Source organism: Equus caballus, chromosome 18 (assembly GCF_041296265.1).
Source record: "Equus caballus isolate H_3958 breed thoroughbred chromosome 18, TB-T2T, whole genome shotgun sequence".
Lineage (NCBI taxonomy): Eukaryota > Metazoa > Chordata > Mammalia > Perissodactyla > Equidae > Equus > Equus caballus.
In genome coordinates, this window is record NC_091701.1 from 65,714,759 (window position 1) to 65,731,069 (window position 16,311).

Here is a 16,311-nt window from a genome sequence, read left to right on the forward strand (position 1 = left end):
AAGAGCTTCAAAGAAACGAGAAAGCACCTTATTAGTAGAATCAGGTTGGAATAATTCTAGTCAGCTGCTGATCAGTCCTTTATTTGCTTTCATGTAAAACATAACGTTAATTCATCAGGCATGAAGAGAGATTATTCATCCTGTGTAATTTTTTAATTACTAAATACTCCACATCACCTATCACATATCATACTTATAAAGTTGTTTATATCCATCCTGAATCTGTTTATTTACAGTTGTTTAAACTGATCACATTTATACCGTCTTCAACAGAAGTGAAGATGTGATTAATATAATACTCCAACCTAAATATATTATATGTTTTCTTAAGAAAAAACACACATTTTAAAGTATGTAAGTTCTGCCCTCCTAATTCTGAAAAATCTGCCGAGACTCATCTGAACTTCCATGTCTTTTTTCAGTTTCTAACCATAACAGATATCTTCAAGACACCAAAAGACTTGCTGACTAACAATTTTGTAGACAATTTTAACTTTTTTCAGTATATCAATCAATCATTTTAGCTCATTATTATTTTATGCTGTTGGCTTAATTTAGCAAAAATCACATAAAAATTCAATAAAATGTATATTATGTGTTAGCAAATAACATATATTTGAGAGTGATTATTTGGTTGTATTTGATTTACTTAGCTCAGTTAAGCAAAACAAAATATGTATTGGTTATCATAATAGAAAGTTCTAGAGTGATGCTTCAGGCATGGCTGAATCCAGGCACTTATATTTATTTCTCTCTCATAGCTCTGTTTCCCACTGAGTTGGATTCATTTGAAGGCAGGAAACCTGAGGAGCGGATAGTTACTAGACTTTCAGTCCTTCAGTTTGTCACCTCAAGTGGAAGGGGATCCTGCCTTCTAAACAGTTTTAGAAAAAGGTGCTGATTTGATTTTCCTTGTTTTAACTTAATCCATATTTCCGTTCTTGAGTGAATAATTATGACTAGGGTCATGGTGCTCTCATCGGCCAGTCTTGCAACTGGCACTGAGTCACCTCCAGGCAAACATGAACTGTCAGGGGGCAGGGAAGAGCTACAGGTCTGCAAAGGAAACCCAAGGTGCTATTATGAGAATGTAGTTTTGTTTTTGTTTTTGTTTTTTTCGTGGGCAGGTGGCAGTAGTGGTAGAAAAGCATAATGTATGTATACACTAAATTAAATGAAGATTGAAATGTATACTGTTATGTGAAAATACCATTGAGCAAAAAAGGGCAGCAGTTTAACATGGCATATTAATATTTTATATGAGAATAACATAAAGAATGATCGTGCAATCTTGATACTGAAAATGTTTGTTTGCTGGAGAAAAGCCTTGAAACGTAACCAATCATCTTATAAAATACTTGCGATGCTAGCATCTCTGAGATTATTTCCTCATCTGTGAAATAATAATTGTTGGTTAACAGTAGATACTTTTATACACTTTTTTGTGTTGCATTATTTTGAAACAGAAGGTATTGCAGATTTTATTGAACAGTGTTTGTATAATTTAAGTTAATTATATCCAATTATGGTGATATTGCAATTAGTTTAGAATAGAGACAAGGATTAGTAAAACTTCCCTCCCCACCCCCTGCCTTAACTGTGGGAAATTGGAACACTGAATTACGGCTCACCGAAATTTGCCTTTAAATTCATTACTCATTTCATGGATATTAACATGAATAAAATTAAACTCCACAGGACTGGAAAAATTAAACTAATGACTTTTTATGTAATCCAAGTTAATGAATGCTTTCTGGCCCAATTTTTCATTAAGGAGTCCTCCACAGTTTCTTGATTTCTTTCATTTGAACAGCCTCTATTGTGTGGCTATTTACAAAAAAGCTTAATAAGAACATTTATTGAATAGGTGCTTTATTTCCATACGCAGTGAAATATATTTAGGTAGTTTTACAGCTTTTGGTGGTAATATAAAATCTTTTAAAAATGAAGGGTGGCTTTTAGCATAAGTGTTTTATAAATATTTTCTTTCATCACCTGAATATGTTTCAATATATTAAAATACTACAGTAATGTATACTGACTCGTAATTTTTGTCTTCTGAGATGAAGTAAGGAGGGAAAGAAGAACAGAAAGAAAGAAGGAAGAAAGGAAAGAAGGAAGGAAGGAAAATATGGGGAATATTTGGAAAAGTTAGATGTAATTCTAGTTCTGTTACCAAAGAAGTTGGTGTTAAAATCCATATTTGCAGTGTTTTGAAAATAGTCCTAATGTTAGAAGATAAACTAAATAAGATAATTAATTAAAAAATGTAACCTAATTTTAAATTATACCTAATTTAAATCTATAAAATATATTAGACAAGGAAAATTTTAACCATTAATTAAATAAAATTCTTTGACACCTTTGATAATGACTTAGTTACTTTAATGTCTTTGTATTAATTCATAGCTAAGGTCTTAATGTAAGGGTTAGCAACTTACCTTATTTTGTAGATAAAATATATAACTGGCATTAAGGAAAACCAGCCTTTCCTAATCTAATGAAGGAAGTGAGTGAGTGCATATAATCATTTGGGAGAAGAGCAATGAAGGCAGAAGGAATAAAAAGTTCAGAGGTCCTGAGACATAATGTTTGTATCAGAATCTCAGAAAACCCCATTAAAATGTCATAAAAATAAAAAAGCACACGAAAAGGAAAATAAAAATTATAAAATCAGTATTTTATAAATTAAACACATGAAAGTTGTGCTTTACTTTCTGTTAAAGAAGTATACATTTCAGAAAAAGAGACAAATTTTTGACAATCAACTTGTCAAAAGATTAGAAAAGATCGTTGCTGGCAACTGTGGTTGAAATTAGCATTATCATCTGCTATAGAAAATCTTTGTTGGTATATCTTTCTGGAAAACAACTTGGTGATATGTATGAAAGTGCTTAAAAGATCAAATACTTTTTGACCTAGTAATTTCACTTCTAGGAAGCCATAATAAAGGAATACTTTGAGATGAACACAAATATTTGTGTACAAAGATATATGTTACAGTTGCCATTATGATATGAAAGCATGGAACTTTTAAACAATCCAACAGAAGTAATAATAATTATTGTGCATTCTAAGTCCTACTTTTATGTACCAGGCACTGTGATTGCTGTGTATGGATTGTCTCATTTATTTCTTTCTAAATTTGTATGATGTGTAGTTAGTGTTTATTTGTTAATTTCCCTACCACTGTGTTTGTAATAGGCCAGATTTTCGTTGGTGGAACTCACCTGTCATCATGTGGAGTAGTCATGTGATTTAGGAGAATTGACCATATCTGTATCTCCTGGCCTAAGCCAATCAGCAATTCTATGCCCCCAGTGATTGTTTAGGAAGGTACATGTCACCTTATTGGCCTAGACAGAGTAAATCCCAGAATTTTGGATTACTGATGGAGAAATGCTTTTTCTCCCTTAACTCTCACTCTTGTTTTTGCTCGGGCTCTCTTGCTCTTTCTCACCCCCTAACTCTCTTGCTCTTTCTTCTTTCTTTTTCCCTATCCTTTCTCCAAACATTGCTGAAATTTCCATTCTTTTCTGTGGTCAGATTTACTTTCTTCTTTAAATTCCCATTGCATTAAAAATGTTCCTTTACCCTGGTATGAATTTCACTCTGCCGTACATCGTTCATTAACTCAAGTAAATTATTAACCTGTGGCCAGTTGTCACTACTTTAGATCCATCTCAGTGCCTAGACTGTGTTTTCCATAAAAAGCTCTCAATATTTGAGAGATCAGAGTTTGTGAAGAGTTAATGTTAAAAAAAGAACAAAGACTCTACCATAACCTATTTAAGCTGAAAAGTATAATAACCAAAAGTTACACAGAAAGTGACTTGTGTTTTTCACTGATTTTAGCAAGAAGAGTGAATGACTTGCTAATTGTTCTCCTACTTCTTCTAATTAGGAAAATTTCCTTCTGGTGACAGCTTCAAAGCACTGCTAAAAGTTTCATGTCAAATGTAGAGAAAAGAACTAGACTGAATTTATTTTTAAATTGGTAAATTTAAAATTTTTATTAATTCTGAAATGGTTTGTCATGTCTCATCCACTATCACTTTTTTCTTTACCATACTGAGAGCTGAGGGTGGGGAACTTAGAATGCATATAAACAGTAACAGATGGTGTGAATTCTTGGTCCAGACTGACATCTCTGAGAATAGGAAAGCCCAGGATCAGAGTGGTCTTGGTCTTGCTTTATTCCTACATAAATTAAATTCAGAGGACCATTCTAATTTTACATCTTACAAGTATGAATGCCTGGAGTCTATTTCTATTTTGCATTACTATTTAACAAATATACACAGATTTCTAAGAAGTAATTTGCTTGTCTCACCTTCTCTCATTGCCTTTTCAGAGCCATATTTACCCCATAATCTTCCTAAAATACATATCTTATTGCACCGCTTCCCAGTTTTATCATACTTCTATTGCCTTTAGGGTCAAATCCAAATTTCATAGCATGACAGTCAGGAGTCTTCTTGATATGGCTTTACTTTACCACTAAAATTTCTTATACGACAGTCTCCTGTAAGCATCCTGTTTTCAGATCATATATACCTAACTACTTGCCCATCCTTGAAAGTGGTATGTTCTTTCTTATTCCTGTGCCTTTGCTTATGATGTTCCCTCTACCAACTATGGCCTTTTCCAGTTTGTTCAGTGGACAACTTCTAAACTAAAGGTTCACAGATTCCATCTTTTCTAAGGAAGACTTAACTGAACCTTCTCTGTATTTCTTCAGCACCTGACTTTGCCATTGACAAAGTCTTTATCACATTGACAAATGTAAAGGAGTAGATAGACGTATTTTCCTCTCCCTAATGACTAGTACAATTGGGCATTCAGTAGGTGCTCAATGAATATTTGTTTAATGAACTAAATTAATTTTCCAACTTTACCTTCCTTAGAGCACAGGGGTATAGTTACATACGCCGCTGCTGTAGTATGAGAAGACTCGAATGTACAGGAAATGATTGCCCCAAGCCATTTATGACAATCATCCCAAGTCACTGTGTGTGTACTCTTTGTCTGTCTAGAGGATTAGGGTGAAGCATTTGAGAACCATCTTTAAGAAAAGTTGCTAAAGCATTTGGATTAAGATGTTAAGGCATACTAAGGCCTTTGGATTTTGTCCAGAGGGAGGTATGGCCAGATTACTTGTTAGCGAAAACATGTCTGACTACTGATGGGTTGATGAGGCTGTAAACTGGGAGAGGAAACAAAATGGAGTCTTTTATATTAAGTAGAATTGAATTTATTCTGAATTATTTGCACAAAGATGGTAAGGGAAATAAGAGGGATTGATAACGCCAAGTTTCTGGCTTGAGCAACTAGAATGAAAAGGTACTGTTTACTTAATTAAATCACTGGACAAAGTAAAATAAAAGGAAAAGAAAAAAGGAAATCATGGGACAAGGATCTGATTTTGAATACTTTGAATTTAGATGCCTGTGGGAGATAAAAAATGGATATCCAGGAAAACATTTTTTTGCAACCTTTTGCAAATTAGATTGAAATATTGCTAAATTCTTGGAGCTAGCCATAAAAAGAAAAATAAGTAGTAAAACATGATTTTGAAAAGTTTTAAGATCATGATAATGATAGTCGCTATTTCATTTGATGACAGGTAGAAATACCTTTTAGCCTGGCTTGTTTGTTTAGGTTGGTTTTATTGTGTGTGGAATATTTAAAGATAGAAATATTGGGCCGGCCTGGTGGCACAGTGGTTAAGTTTGCACGTCCTGTTTCGGCAGCCAGGGGGTCGCCGGTTTGGATCCCAGATGTGGACATGGCACCATCTGGCAAGCCATGCTGTGGTAGGCATCCCACATATAAAGTGGAGGAGGATAGGCATGGATGTTAGCTCAGGGCCCATCTTCCTCAGCAAAAAGGAGGATGATTGGTGGCAGATGTCAGCTCAGGGCTAATCTTCCTCAAAAAAAATAAAATAAATTAAAAAATAAAGATATAAGTGTTGCATTAAAAAATTGAAGCATCTAGTCATATTGCAATGTTAATAATGTTTTCCTTAAACTAATGCTGTTGGGTAAAATGAAGCTTTTTGTAAAGAAATGGTTGGCTTCATTTAATTTCATACACATCTTCAAATTTCATGACAATATGAAATAAATGGAGGCAAAACTATAAAATTGAGTGTATTATGTTTATGCTCAAATTTTAAGAATCATTCAAATCGGAAATCAAGATTTTATATTTTAAAATAAAAATATGTTCAAAAGAGCAGCTTAGAAGCACATCTCATTTTTCGCAAGAATATTAAAATGCTCTTTATATGAACAAATCTAATCATATCAGACATGGAATAATAGATGCACTTCAGAGTATCTGTCATTTTCCTGCAAGAAGAAAGATAGAAGTAGGCATATGTTCATTCTTGTTTTTTGATGTGGATATTTTTGTGCTCCTCTGTATTCTGTCACATCGCATAGAATATTCTAGGTTGAAAAGTCTTTCCCACAGTAAGACTGGATTTCGGTCAATCTGAGGTCGAAATAAAAGCTGTGGTGATGTTAAGTTGAATTAACCGTTTTAAGGAAAATATTTATTTTGCTGTAATATTTTGGAATGAGATTTTTTTGAACAGTTACTTACGTTTGTTATCTTGGGTGATTTCTTTCTTATTTCTTTTCATAAGACCAATATTTGCACAAAATAGGGAAATTACCATTAGGCTAAAAGAGAATTAATTTTGTCTCTCCTTTACCCCCTCTCCATGAGATAAAAAAGAAAAAAAAAATGATCTGGTTAATCACTTTAGAAATCATGACATAGTTTCACGGTTACCTTTTGCTGTGTTATGTTTGAAATTTCCTGTCCAGGATGAAGAGATCTAGTTCTCAAGCTGGAAGTATGTGATAATGCAGCCTTTACATTTTGAGGAAAAGTAAAATGAATTGTATGATTTGTATACCCTAAGATTCAGTAAGTGCTAAGAGAATACCATACGATTTAATAAATAATAGCATCACTGGGCAGAGAAACATTTTTTCACTAAAATTATAAAATATCTATAAATGACCTTAAATTCATACCCTGCTTATATTTTAATTCCAATGTGAAAATTGTTCCCTTCTGTGGCAGATGCTGTTCATGATCTTCCTATAACCCTCTCCCTTAGCATTTCCCAAATAAACTCACTTACTTGAATTATTACCTCGGAATTTGCCTGTGGGGCCACCTTAACTAAGATCCCTTCTTTCTTTCTCTCTAAAGTTATGTTAGAAAATGAAACAGAATAGGGTGAACATATAGATAAGCAGACCTCCAAAGAAACTTGTGGCTAAGATGGAAAAAGATAGTTTTCAGAATAGTCGGATGACTTAGATACAGACAAAGAGGCCAAAATAAAATATTTGAGATCTGTCTTTACTTATAATTTGGGAAAGTCAAAAATACAGGTCTGGCTTTACCAATGGTCTGGATCAAAGTTATGAAGGGAGGCAGAAAAAAAAGAGTCAGATATGTTTTTGTCTTTTTGCCAAAAAAAAAGAGCTGTTTTTGCTGTTTTGGCAAGAAGAAATACTCTACTGTGAATTTTTTTGCTACTGTTTGTATCTATGTCAGAGGTATGTTTGAAATGACTGAACAAGGGAAGGCGTAATTTGTGTTGTTGCATCTGGAAGGACTTTTTCCTTTGTCTGTTGGAATAAAATGTAAAAATCTCAACCAGCTGCTATGTCTGTTCTGGTTTATCAAGAGGATGAATGGAAGGTTAAGCTACCTCAACGCTTCTCTATAGCAGTCCAAGTGGAATGAAAGTTAAAACAGATGGGTGCTTTCTAAAATTCCGTTTTATCTTAATCAGGTACAGAGTATGCACTTGGTTGGTCTAACTGGCTAATAAGGAAGGAGATAGCTGGGGCTGGCTGTTGTGCAGGCCAAGGGAGAAAGGGGTAAATTGTCAACCAACCATGACTGTGTTTTAATAGTAACATATCCATGAGTTAAAACATTTAACTTATCTAGCACTCTTGCTATTTCCCCTTATCTAGCAATCTGTTACTCTACCTTTTCAAAAAAAATTACGTTTCATCATTGCTTTCCTGTTATTGGCTAGCTTTCTTGAACTTGCACAAAAAAATACTTAGAATTTTTGAGTATGTATTGTAACTTCTAAATTAAAATACACACAAATGTAATTATTGGTTAATTCCACTAAGTCCAATTTTACGTTTCTTTTTAGTTCCATGTGATTCCATCTGGTATACATAGGAGAGAAAGTGATTGAAGGAGAACTCAGATGGCAACTGTATGATTGAAACTATCCAAAGCCAAGCATCTGTATGTTCTTTCAGCTGTATTTGAGCATACCCAGGTAAGAGTAAATGGTTGTTTGTTTATGTACTTTCCACAATTTCGAAAAAAGATTTTAAATTATAAAAGCGGTTTTTGTTTTGTACCAGGTATTAAAAAACGTATAAAACGGTAACATACATAAAACAGAATAAAATTAAAATAACAAATGAGCCTGTTTTCTAAAAATAACTTCTATCATTTTGTTCTATATCACTTATTTCTGTTTTGTTGTTTTTTCCCTTTAAACAAAGTTGGATAATACTATATGTATTCTTCATTGAATTTCTTTATTTTTTTGAAACAAATCTATTTTGTTCTATTTGAGAATATGCATTAATGTTTCGAATTTTCCATTGCATTTGTTAATATAAACTTAAATGATTTAAAAATGTTTTTTAGATTTTGTTTATTATTCAAAGAATATCCTTATAGATAAAATGATGTATACATCATTCATTTTGCATTAGTAGAGTTACTGAAATTAGCTTAATGGCTAAAATATTTTGAAGGCTTTTTATTCTTGTTGCTGAATTTACCTCTAGAAGGTGGCAATGAGTTATAGTTTTCATTAGCTATTTTTGAAAATGTTTGTTGACCCACTGACATATTTTTTATTCAAAGAATTTCCCTAATAAAATATACTTTGTGTTGAAGAAAAAATTCAAAATTAAGTTAAGATTCTAAATTTTGGTTGCAAGTAGTAGCATCTTCTCACTAAGCCTAGAAGAAAAGTGGATATTATATACGCATAATCTTTCCATTCTATCTAAAAATACAGTATTTATAAATGATAGCAAGTGTACATTATGCAGTTAATATTTATTGAAAACATTATTGCACTAAGCTTAAGCACTGTGATTATTTCAGCTATGGTGGTGGTGACGGGAGACATTAGGGACAGGATGGTACAGAAATAGTTTCTTGCCTCTCCTAATTTTCAATAAAATATGACAAGCTAAGAAACCTATTTCAGTTCCTTAGGTACAGGTAGGGTGTACTAAGTGCCAAGATAGAAGTAAAAGGAAAGGGCAATTGCTGATGATAATACTTTAAGCTTGGGAACTGAAGAGCACTGCGCAAATGAGAGATCAGTTGAGACATACTTTTCAGGGTAGGTAGAACTTTGGCATGTGAACATTTAAATGGAGGACCAAGGTGGAGCAAAGTTACAGAGCTGAGAGAGCACAGGGGATATTCAGGAAATTGGAACGATAGGGTAGATAAAGCAGAGTATTGGGAAATATGTTTGTGATTTGGATTCTTAAACTTAGGCATTTGTATTTCATCATAATATGATGAGGACAGTTGCAGGGGAATACGATGATCGGTGCAGTCCTTTAAGAAGCTTAATCTGGAAATGATATGTGTGTTAGACCAATGAAGAGAGAGCAGACCCAAAGGAAGGGAGGATGATTTGTAGACTTTTCCTTTCGTTTTCATCAGCATCTGTTAAACACTTGCTATTTGCCAGCCACTGTGGTAGGAACTGAGAAAAAAAGATGACGAGGTCATGATCTTCACTCCTGAGGAGCTTACAGTGTGGTGGATGAGACATGCATGACAAACAAATGAATATAATACACCATGGCAGTGTAAGAATTGAATCATATCAAGGAAAGACTAGTTGGTAACTAATGTGTTGAGATGCAGGTTCTGGGTTGTCTACTGATGAGTTTTTCCCACAGATGTCAAATCTGATCAAGTTTGCCCAAGAAGCAATGTTTCTAAACTCTGTAAGAGTTCAAATGAGAAGCAGTAGAAGCTTTATCTAGGGTGAGAGTAGTGTAAATAAGAAACAAAGCAGTGCTAGAAGTGGTGGACGCTAGAAGTGGTGGAAGTGCTAGAAGTGGAGAGGGTCTTTTAGGCAAGAGCAGCATATTGATGGCATTAACAGAAATGAGGAAAATATGGCAAAAGTGGGATTTTTTTTTAAAAGGGTTGCTTTAATAACTAGCACCAATTTCTTTCTTTTTTTTAGGTATGCTTTTTGATGAGGAAGATTGGCCCTGAGCTAATATCTGTTGACAATCTTCCTCTTTTTTTTTTTTCTCCCCGAAGCCCCAGTACCTAGTTGTACATCCCAGTTATAAGTTCTTCGAGTTCTTCTATGTGGGATGCCACCACAGCATGGCTTGATGAGCAGTGTGTAGGTCCGCGCCCAGTATCTGAACTGGTGAACCCTGGGCTGGTGAAGTGGAGCACGCAAACTTAACCGTTCAGCGAGTGAGCTGGCCCCACTAGCACCAATTTCTTTTGTTTTTTTTTCCTGCTGGGGAAGATTTGCCATGAGCTAACATCTGTTGCCAATCTTCCTCTTTTTTTTTTCCTCCCCAAAGCCCCAGTACATAGTTGTACATTCTACCTGTAAGTCCTTCTAGTTCTTCTATGTGAGCCGCTGCCACAGCATGGCTACTGACAGACAGGTGGTGTGATTCTGCGATGGGGAACCGAATCTGGGCTGCTTAAGTAGTGAGAATGCCGAACTTTAACCACTAGGCCATCAGGGCTGGCTCAAAAGTGGGATTTTTTGTTGGTAAAATAATAGGTTTGGTTTTGAACACTGAGGATTTTTCTGCCCACCTCTCTCACTGTGTTTACTCATACCTTGGCTAGAGCACTTACAGCATTTTAAAATTTCATTGTTATTCCTTGTATACTTGAGGATTCTTTTACTTACTATTAAAAGTGATTTGACTTTCCCTCAAATGAAAGCCAAGTATAATAAGAGTAAAAACAAGTTACAGCAAACAAAACCTATGAAATATGAATATTTCATTTGATTTGATTCATAACCACTCTATATATAATTCAGCTTTAGCCTTTCCAGCAGTCACAAAAGCAGATATATGTTCTTGCCCTAAGAGCTGAGATAAATTTATCATAGGAGTCTTAGTATAATGGACAGGAAAAGTGTCTCTTACCACTTAGAAGTGCCTTAAATATTGCATGGTTGAAAGGAAAGGGAAATTTGTTAATGCATAGTTATAAGTAAGTTAATTTATGGAAGTTCAGAATTCACTTTTTCCAGGAAGTCTTTCCTGACTTTTGGAACGTAGACCAGGTCCCTCTCCTATGTGCTGTGTACCTTAATGCCATTTACATTCCTCTGTCATACCTCACATTGTGGTCTAGTCCTTCATTCCCTGAGACTAGAAGCTTCTTGAGGACTCAGTCATCATTTATGATTACAGATATAAATTTATATCTAAATAAAACTCTCCATAATGTTTATTTTATATAGGGTACTCCAGAAATATTACATAAATGCAAAATTGAATTCATTTCCATGGCTTCTCTTAATTATTGCTGACCCAGACATTTTTGTGAGCTGCGTATTGGTTTTCCATTGCTGTGTATAAATCTCTTCAAAACTTAGCACTTAAAACAGTGCTTACATATTCTCTTTCAGTTTCTTTGGGCTACACATTTGGGCACAGCTTAGCTAGTGCCTCTGGCTCTAGATCTCTCACATTATTGCAGTTAAGCTTTTGGCATCTTGCTGAAAGGATATGAGTTAGCTCATAGTATCAGAAAGTAATCAGATGAAACGGTCCTCAGGAAAGACAGGAGCCAGAGCTGTTCCAAGGATCCAGAAAACAAGAATTGGAGAGAGACTCTGAAGAGTACTGCCATGGAGCTAAATCTGGACTAATAGTGTGTTTTAATGCTATTCTTCCCACATTCACAAACGGAGTCTGCGTGGCTGAGTTTGAATCATTTTCCCTCTGCCAGGAACCATGGCACTCAATTAACAATTCTCCCGAGACTGCCTGCATGTGAGGAGGGTCAGTTCCCAAAGGGAAATTCACAGTTCTGAGATGAGGAGTAGGTGTGGAGCAAGTGAAAACAATAGATGTTTACTAAAACCCTTCTTCACAACTGTCATTCAAAAGCCATCAAACTGTAATGGCAATAAAATCTCAAGTAATACAGATTTTGCCAGCAAAATTAACGTAGATTAAATAATGGTGTTGCTCAGGTTTCGATAGATGTCTACTATTACGAAGAATTTATTTGTTCTTTGTTTTATACATTTGTTTGTGGTAATTGCCTGTAATGTACCAATTGCTGTCTTTAGCAGTGAACATACAATTCTAACAATAGAATTAGTCCTTGCTTTGCTTTTGCAGTTTAGAGTCTAGTGAGACTGGAAATACAATGATTGATATATTTCAAGAAGTCTAGAATGGGAGGTCTGTTAGTTTCCTATGGTAACTGTAACAAAGAACCATAAACTGGGTGGCTGTAAACAACAAAAATTCTAGAGGCGACAGGTCTGAAATCAAGGTGTCAGCAGGGTCATGCTCCCTCCAAAGACTCTTGGGGAGGATCCTTCAGTGTTTCTTCCAGCTTCTGGTGCTCCTGGTGTTCCTTGACTTGTGAGAGCATCACTCCAATCTCTGGTTCCATGGTCACATGGCCTTCTTCCCTTTGTGTCACTGGCTGTGTCCTCTCCTCTTCTTATAAATATACCAGTCATTGGATGTAGGGTCCATCCTAAATCCAGAATGATTTTGTCTCAACATCCTGAACTAATTAGATCTGTAAAGACCTTATTTCCAAATAAGGTCAAATTCTGAGGTTCTGAGTGAACATGAATTTTGGGGAGATGCTCTTGAACACAGTATAGGAGGGTGCACAATACTGTTGGTGTTCCTAGCAGGGTCCCTGGGCCTGTACTTGGGGTATGTTCGAGGAGGCTACCTAAAGGAAATGATGTCTAAGCTAAGGGCGAATGTTCAATCAGAAGGACAGGGATGTAGCGTGGACCCTCCCAGCATTTATGAGGAAGCATAGATCATTGGAAGAACTGAAAGTAGTTCAGTGCAGCTGGAGCAAAGAACACTGGGTAAGAGGTGGAGAGGGGAGATGCTGGCGAAGTGGTTAATGGGACAGATGATAAGGGAACATGTAAGGAATTTGACATTATCTTGAATGCAGTGGGGTGCCCCTGGGGGGGAATTAAGCAGATAAACAACCAAATCAGATTTATGTTTTACAAAAACCATTTTGGGTGCAATGTGGAGAGAAGGAGTGATCGAGCATTGCTGAAGAAAGAAAAGGTAGCTAGGAGACTGCAGTAACCCAGGTTTGAAATAGTAGAGTCTTAGAGAAGGAGATGATGATTGGAATGAAGAGAAATAAATGTAAATCTGGTAAATTGAAAAAGTGGAATTGATTTCGTGTGAATTAGAGACAAAGATAGATAAGAGAGGAATCGAGAATGACAGCCCAGGTAGCTAGCTACTGAGAAAATGTGGATGATGGTCATAGGTGCTGAGATTGGAAATGTGAGAAAGAGAGAGAGAGATGGACAGACACAGAAACAGAGACTTGTGAACAAAATAATGGATTCAGTTTTGGATATTTTCAGTTTTCCTTGCTGTGGTACTTCCAAATGAATATGTTCAAGAGGCAGTTGGCTATATGGAAAGGTGCTGCTGAGTAAGGAAATCTTACATAAATGGTACCTGCAATTGTTGGGGATATTTACAAATAAATTTTATATTATTACTATATCTAACATGGGAATATTATGCAGACTGAAATCATGACATTTAGAAATAATATTTAATGGCACAGGAAAGAACCATTATAAAATGCAAGAAAAGCAACAGTAAAATGAACCAACCTGAGACACACAGTATCTGCCATAGGATCTCAACACTCCATACGTCTGGCTATCTTTAATATTAAATACTGAATGTAAACGCACCTAAATGTTAGCAGTGGTTGTTTCTAAGTGACTTTCATTTTATTCTTTTTAACTTATTTTTAAAGTACAGTGGGTCCAATAAACACATGCTACTTTTATGACCAGAAAAAAATACGTTTTTTTGGAGTAAATTTTACCACATAAAATGTACCTGAAATAGGATTTTCATAGCATAGTATTTTTAAAAATAAGTAATTAATTTTAAGGATTGGGTACCTTTTGACTTAGGAGGACGAAAAGTTGTGAGTGAATAAAGAGTTACACCACCTGAGCCAGGTATTTCATAAAATATCTCAAAATGTATTTGGGGATACGGATTGCACGTCCTCAGTTTGGTTAAGTAGCTGATAAATCAGGAAAAAATTACTACTTTGGGGCATAAAGTAGAAAATAAATTTAGATGGAAAGCATTTTTCACTTGATTTTGAAAACCATATCAGTGAATGAGCAATTTAATAAAACACAGAATTTGATCCTTTTTTGTAAGTTGTCATCAGTAATGCCAGGTTGCCTTATATAAGGTGATTAGACGTAACATTCCTGTGCAGATTTGACTAATTTCTGTCAGACTGAAGTGGTATTTAGATTTCTGGAATGCAAAGTTGGAGCTTTAATATTAAATCTACTTTACGGCTCCCAGGGTCCTGCTGTGAGAACAGAACGTATTTGCATGTTCTTCTGTTTTTCCCACCCAGATTCAATATATTAAAAATATTAAGCAACTATTCCTTTAACACATATGGGATGATAGGACAGTGCCATTAAAACACTTAAGTCATCTTTAGGCCATTTTCTATTTTTGCAGTTACCAAGAGATAACGCATAATTAATACCTCATAATAACTTTAATAAAAGAGCAAATGCTGGCTAGTGCCTGCAATAAGGAAGATCATTTGATACTTATGTGGGAGCCTGTTTTTTCCAAAATTTTGATGATTGCTTAAGTAACATTGTTTGCTTTGACTCATCAATAAAATTATTTGCTAATCCTGATTTAGGATGAAGTATAAATATTTTGCTGTTTAGACTCATGAACACATTTAATTCTCAGAGGGAAACTTTGAGGTAGGGAATTCAGTTGACAGATGAGAAAGCTTAGGTGGAGGTAAAGTAAATTTGCCCAAGATCAAATGGCAGAGACGGGATTAGAACGCAGGTGGAGTCCTTATTTTATGCACTCCATTCTGCTGCGTGAAGAAGACATATTAACGTGAAAGAAAGTATTTTAAGCCAGAAGTATCAAACACCTAGTCAATATTCCCTTGTCATCTTCTTGTGAGACGATCTGACATTCAGCTCTATGCTAGACACGTTACTTACTTCATCTTCTCCCACACTTTTGTACCTCCCACCCTCCTCATATTTTATTCATTTCAGGTCCCTTAGCTCTTCTCTTCTCTTGCCTAAGATTCAGTTTTATAGTTTTATTTACATGTTTTCTAGTATGTATCATTATAAAAAGATTCCAAGATAAGCGCCTTATGTTGTTTAATTAGAAAGGATGAAAGCAGCGTTTTGGGCTAGTAAAACATAGGTGCATCAGTTCTTTGTCCTAAGTTAACACTAATGCAGAGAGCAATAGTAAGTTTTCAGGGTAATGAGATTATTAAAATAAATTTTGATATTCCCTTTTGTAATTTAGATTTATACTTGACATTAAATTATATTTCAAGAAGAAAATTATAGACTTTCTATTCCTTATGATAAACCAAGCACACACAGTAATGTCCCACTTACAACCTCAAATCCCTGGATAAAACAGAAAATAAATATATATAATTTGATTCAGCACTGTGCTGGAAAATAAGTCAGAGAACCCTCAGTAGACCAAAAAGTTTGAGAAATCCAGAAAAGGGTACAGTGTCAGATTTGAAAAGGAAGCCACCACCCTTCAGGTATGCAAGTGGAGAGACTGTTACCCAAAGGCGAGTGAGGCACAAGAACGCTCCATACTTGGAAGAGGCAGGTTCCAGATTCCTGGAGAAGCCATGTGTCCAGGGAGAAGTAACTAGTTGCTTAGTTGGGATCCAGCAGAGGAGTAATCACTTATTCAAACCTGCAGAAACCCCGTTTATCTTCTATGGCGCAGACAGTGAGGATGTGCGTTTGGATTAGAGAGAAACAGCGAAGTGTTCACATGATTGGCAATGATGAGGAAGATCTGGGAACCAAAGTGGCCCTCTCTTCAGTGTGTCCCACCATTCCCCACTCTCATTGAAGAGAGACGATAGCACTGAGATAAAAGCATTGACAAGATAAGCAGAGTGCAATTAACATAT

The 16,311-nt window shown here is 35.3% G+C and overlaps 1 protein-coding gene across 15 annotated transcripts in view; it reads left to right on the top strand.

Annotated features, from left to right (window-relative positions):
* GULP1 (GULP PTB domain containing engulfment adaptor 1) overlaps positions 1 to 16,311 on the top strand; it is a 271,776-nt gene that overhangs the window by 81,295 nt on the left and 174,170 nt on the right. For 13 of the 15 annotated variants that reach the window (XM_023622181.2, XM_070242049.1, XM_023622174.2 and 10 more), the window contains one exon: positions 8,204 to 8,335. The gene's annotated coding sequence lies outside the window, so the exon portion shown is untranslated. Of the gene's footprint in view, positions 1 to 761; positions 895 to 8,203; positions 8,336 to 16,311 lie in introns of those variants that run through there. The other 2 variants (XM_070242051.1, XM_023622175.2) reach the window with 2 other exon arrangements.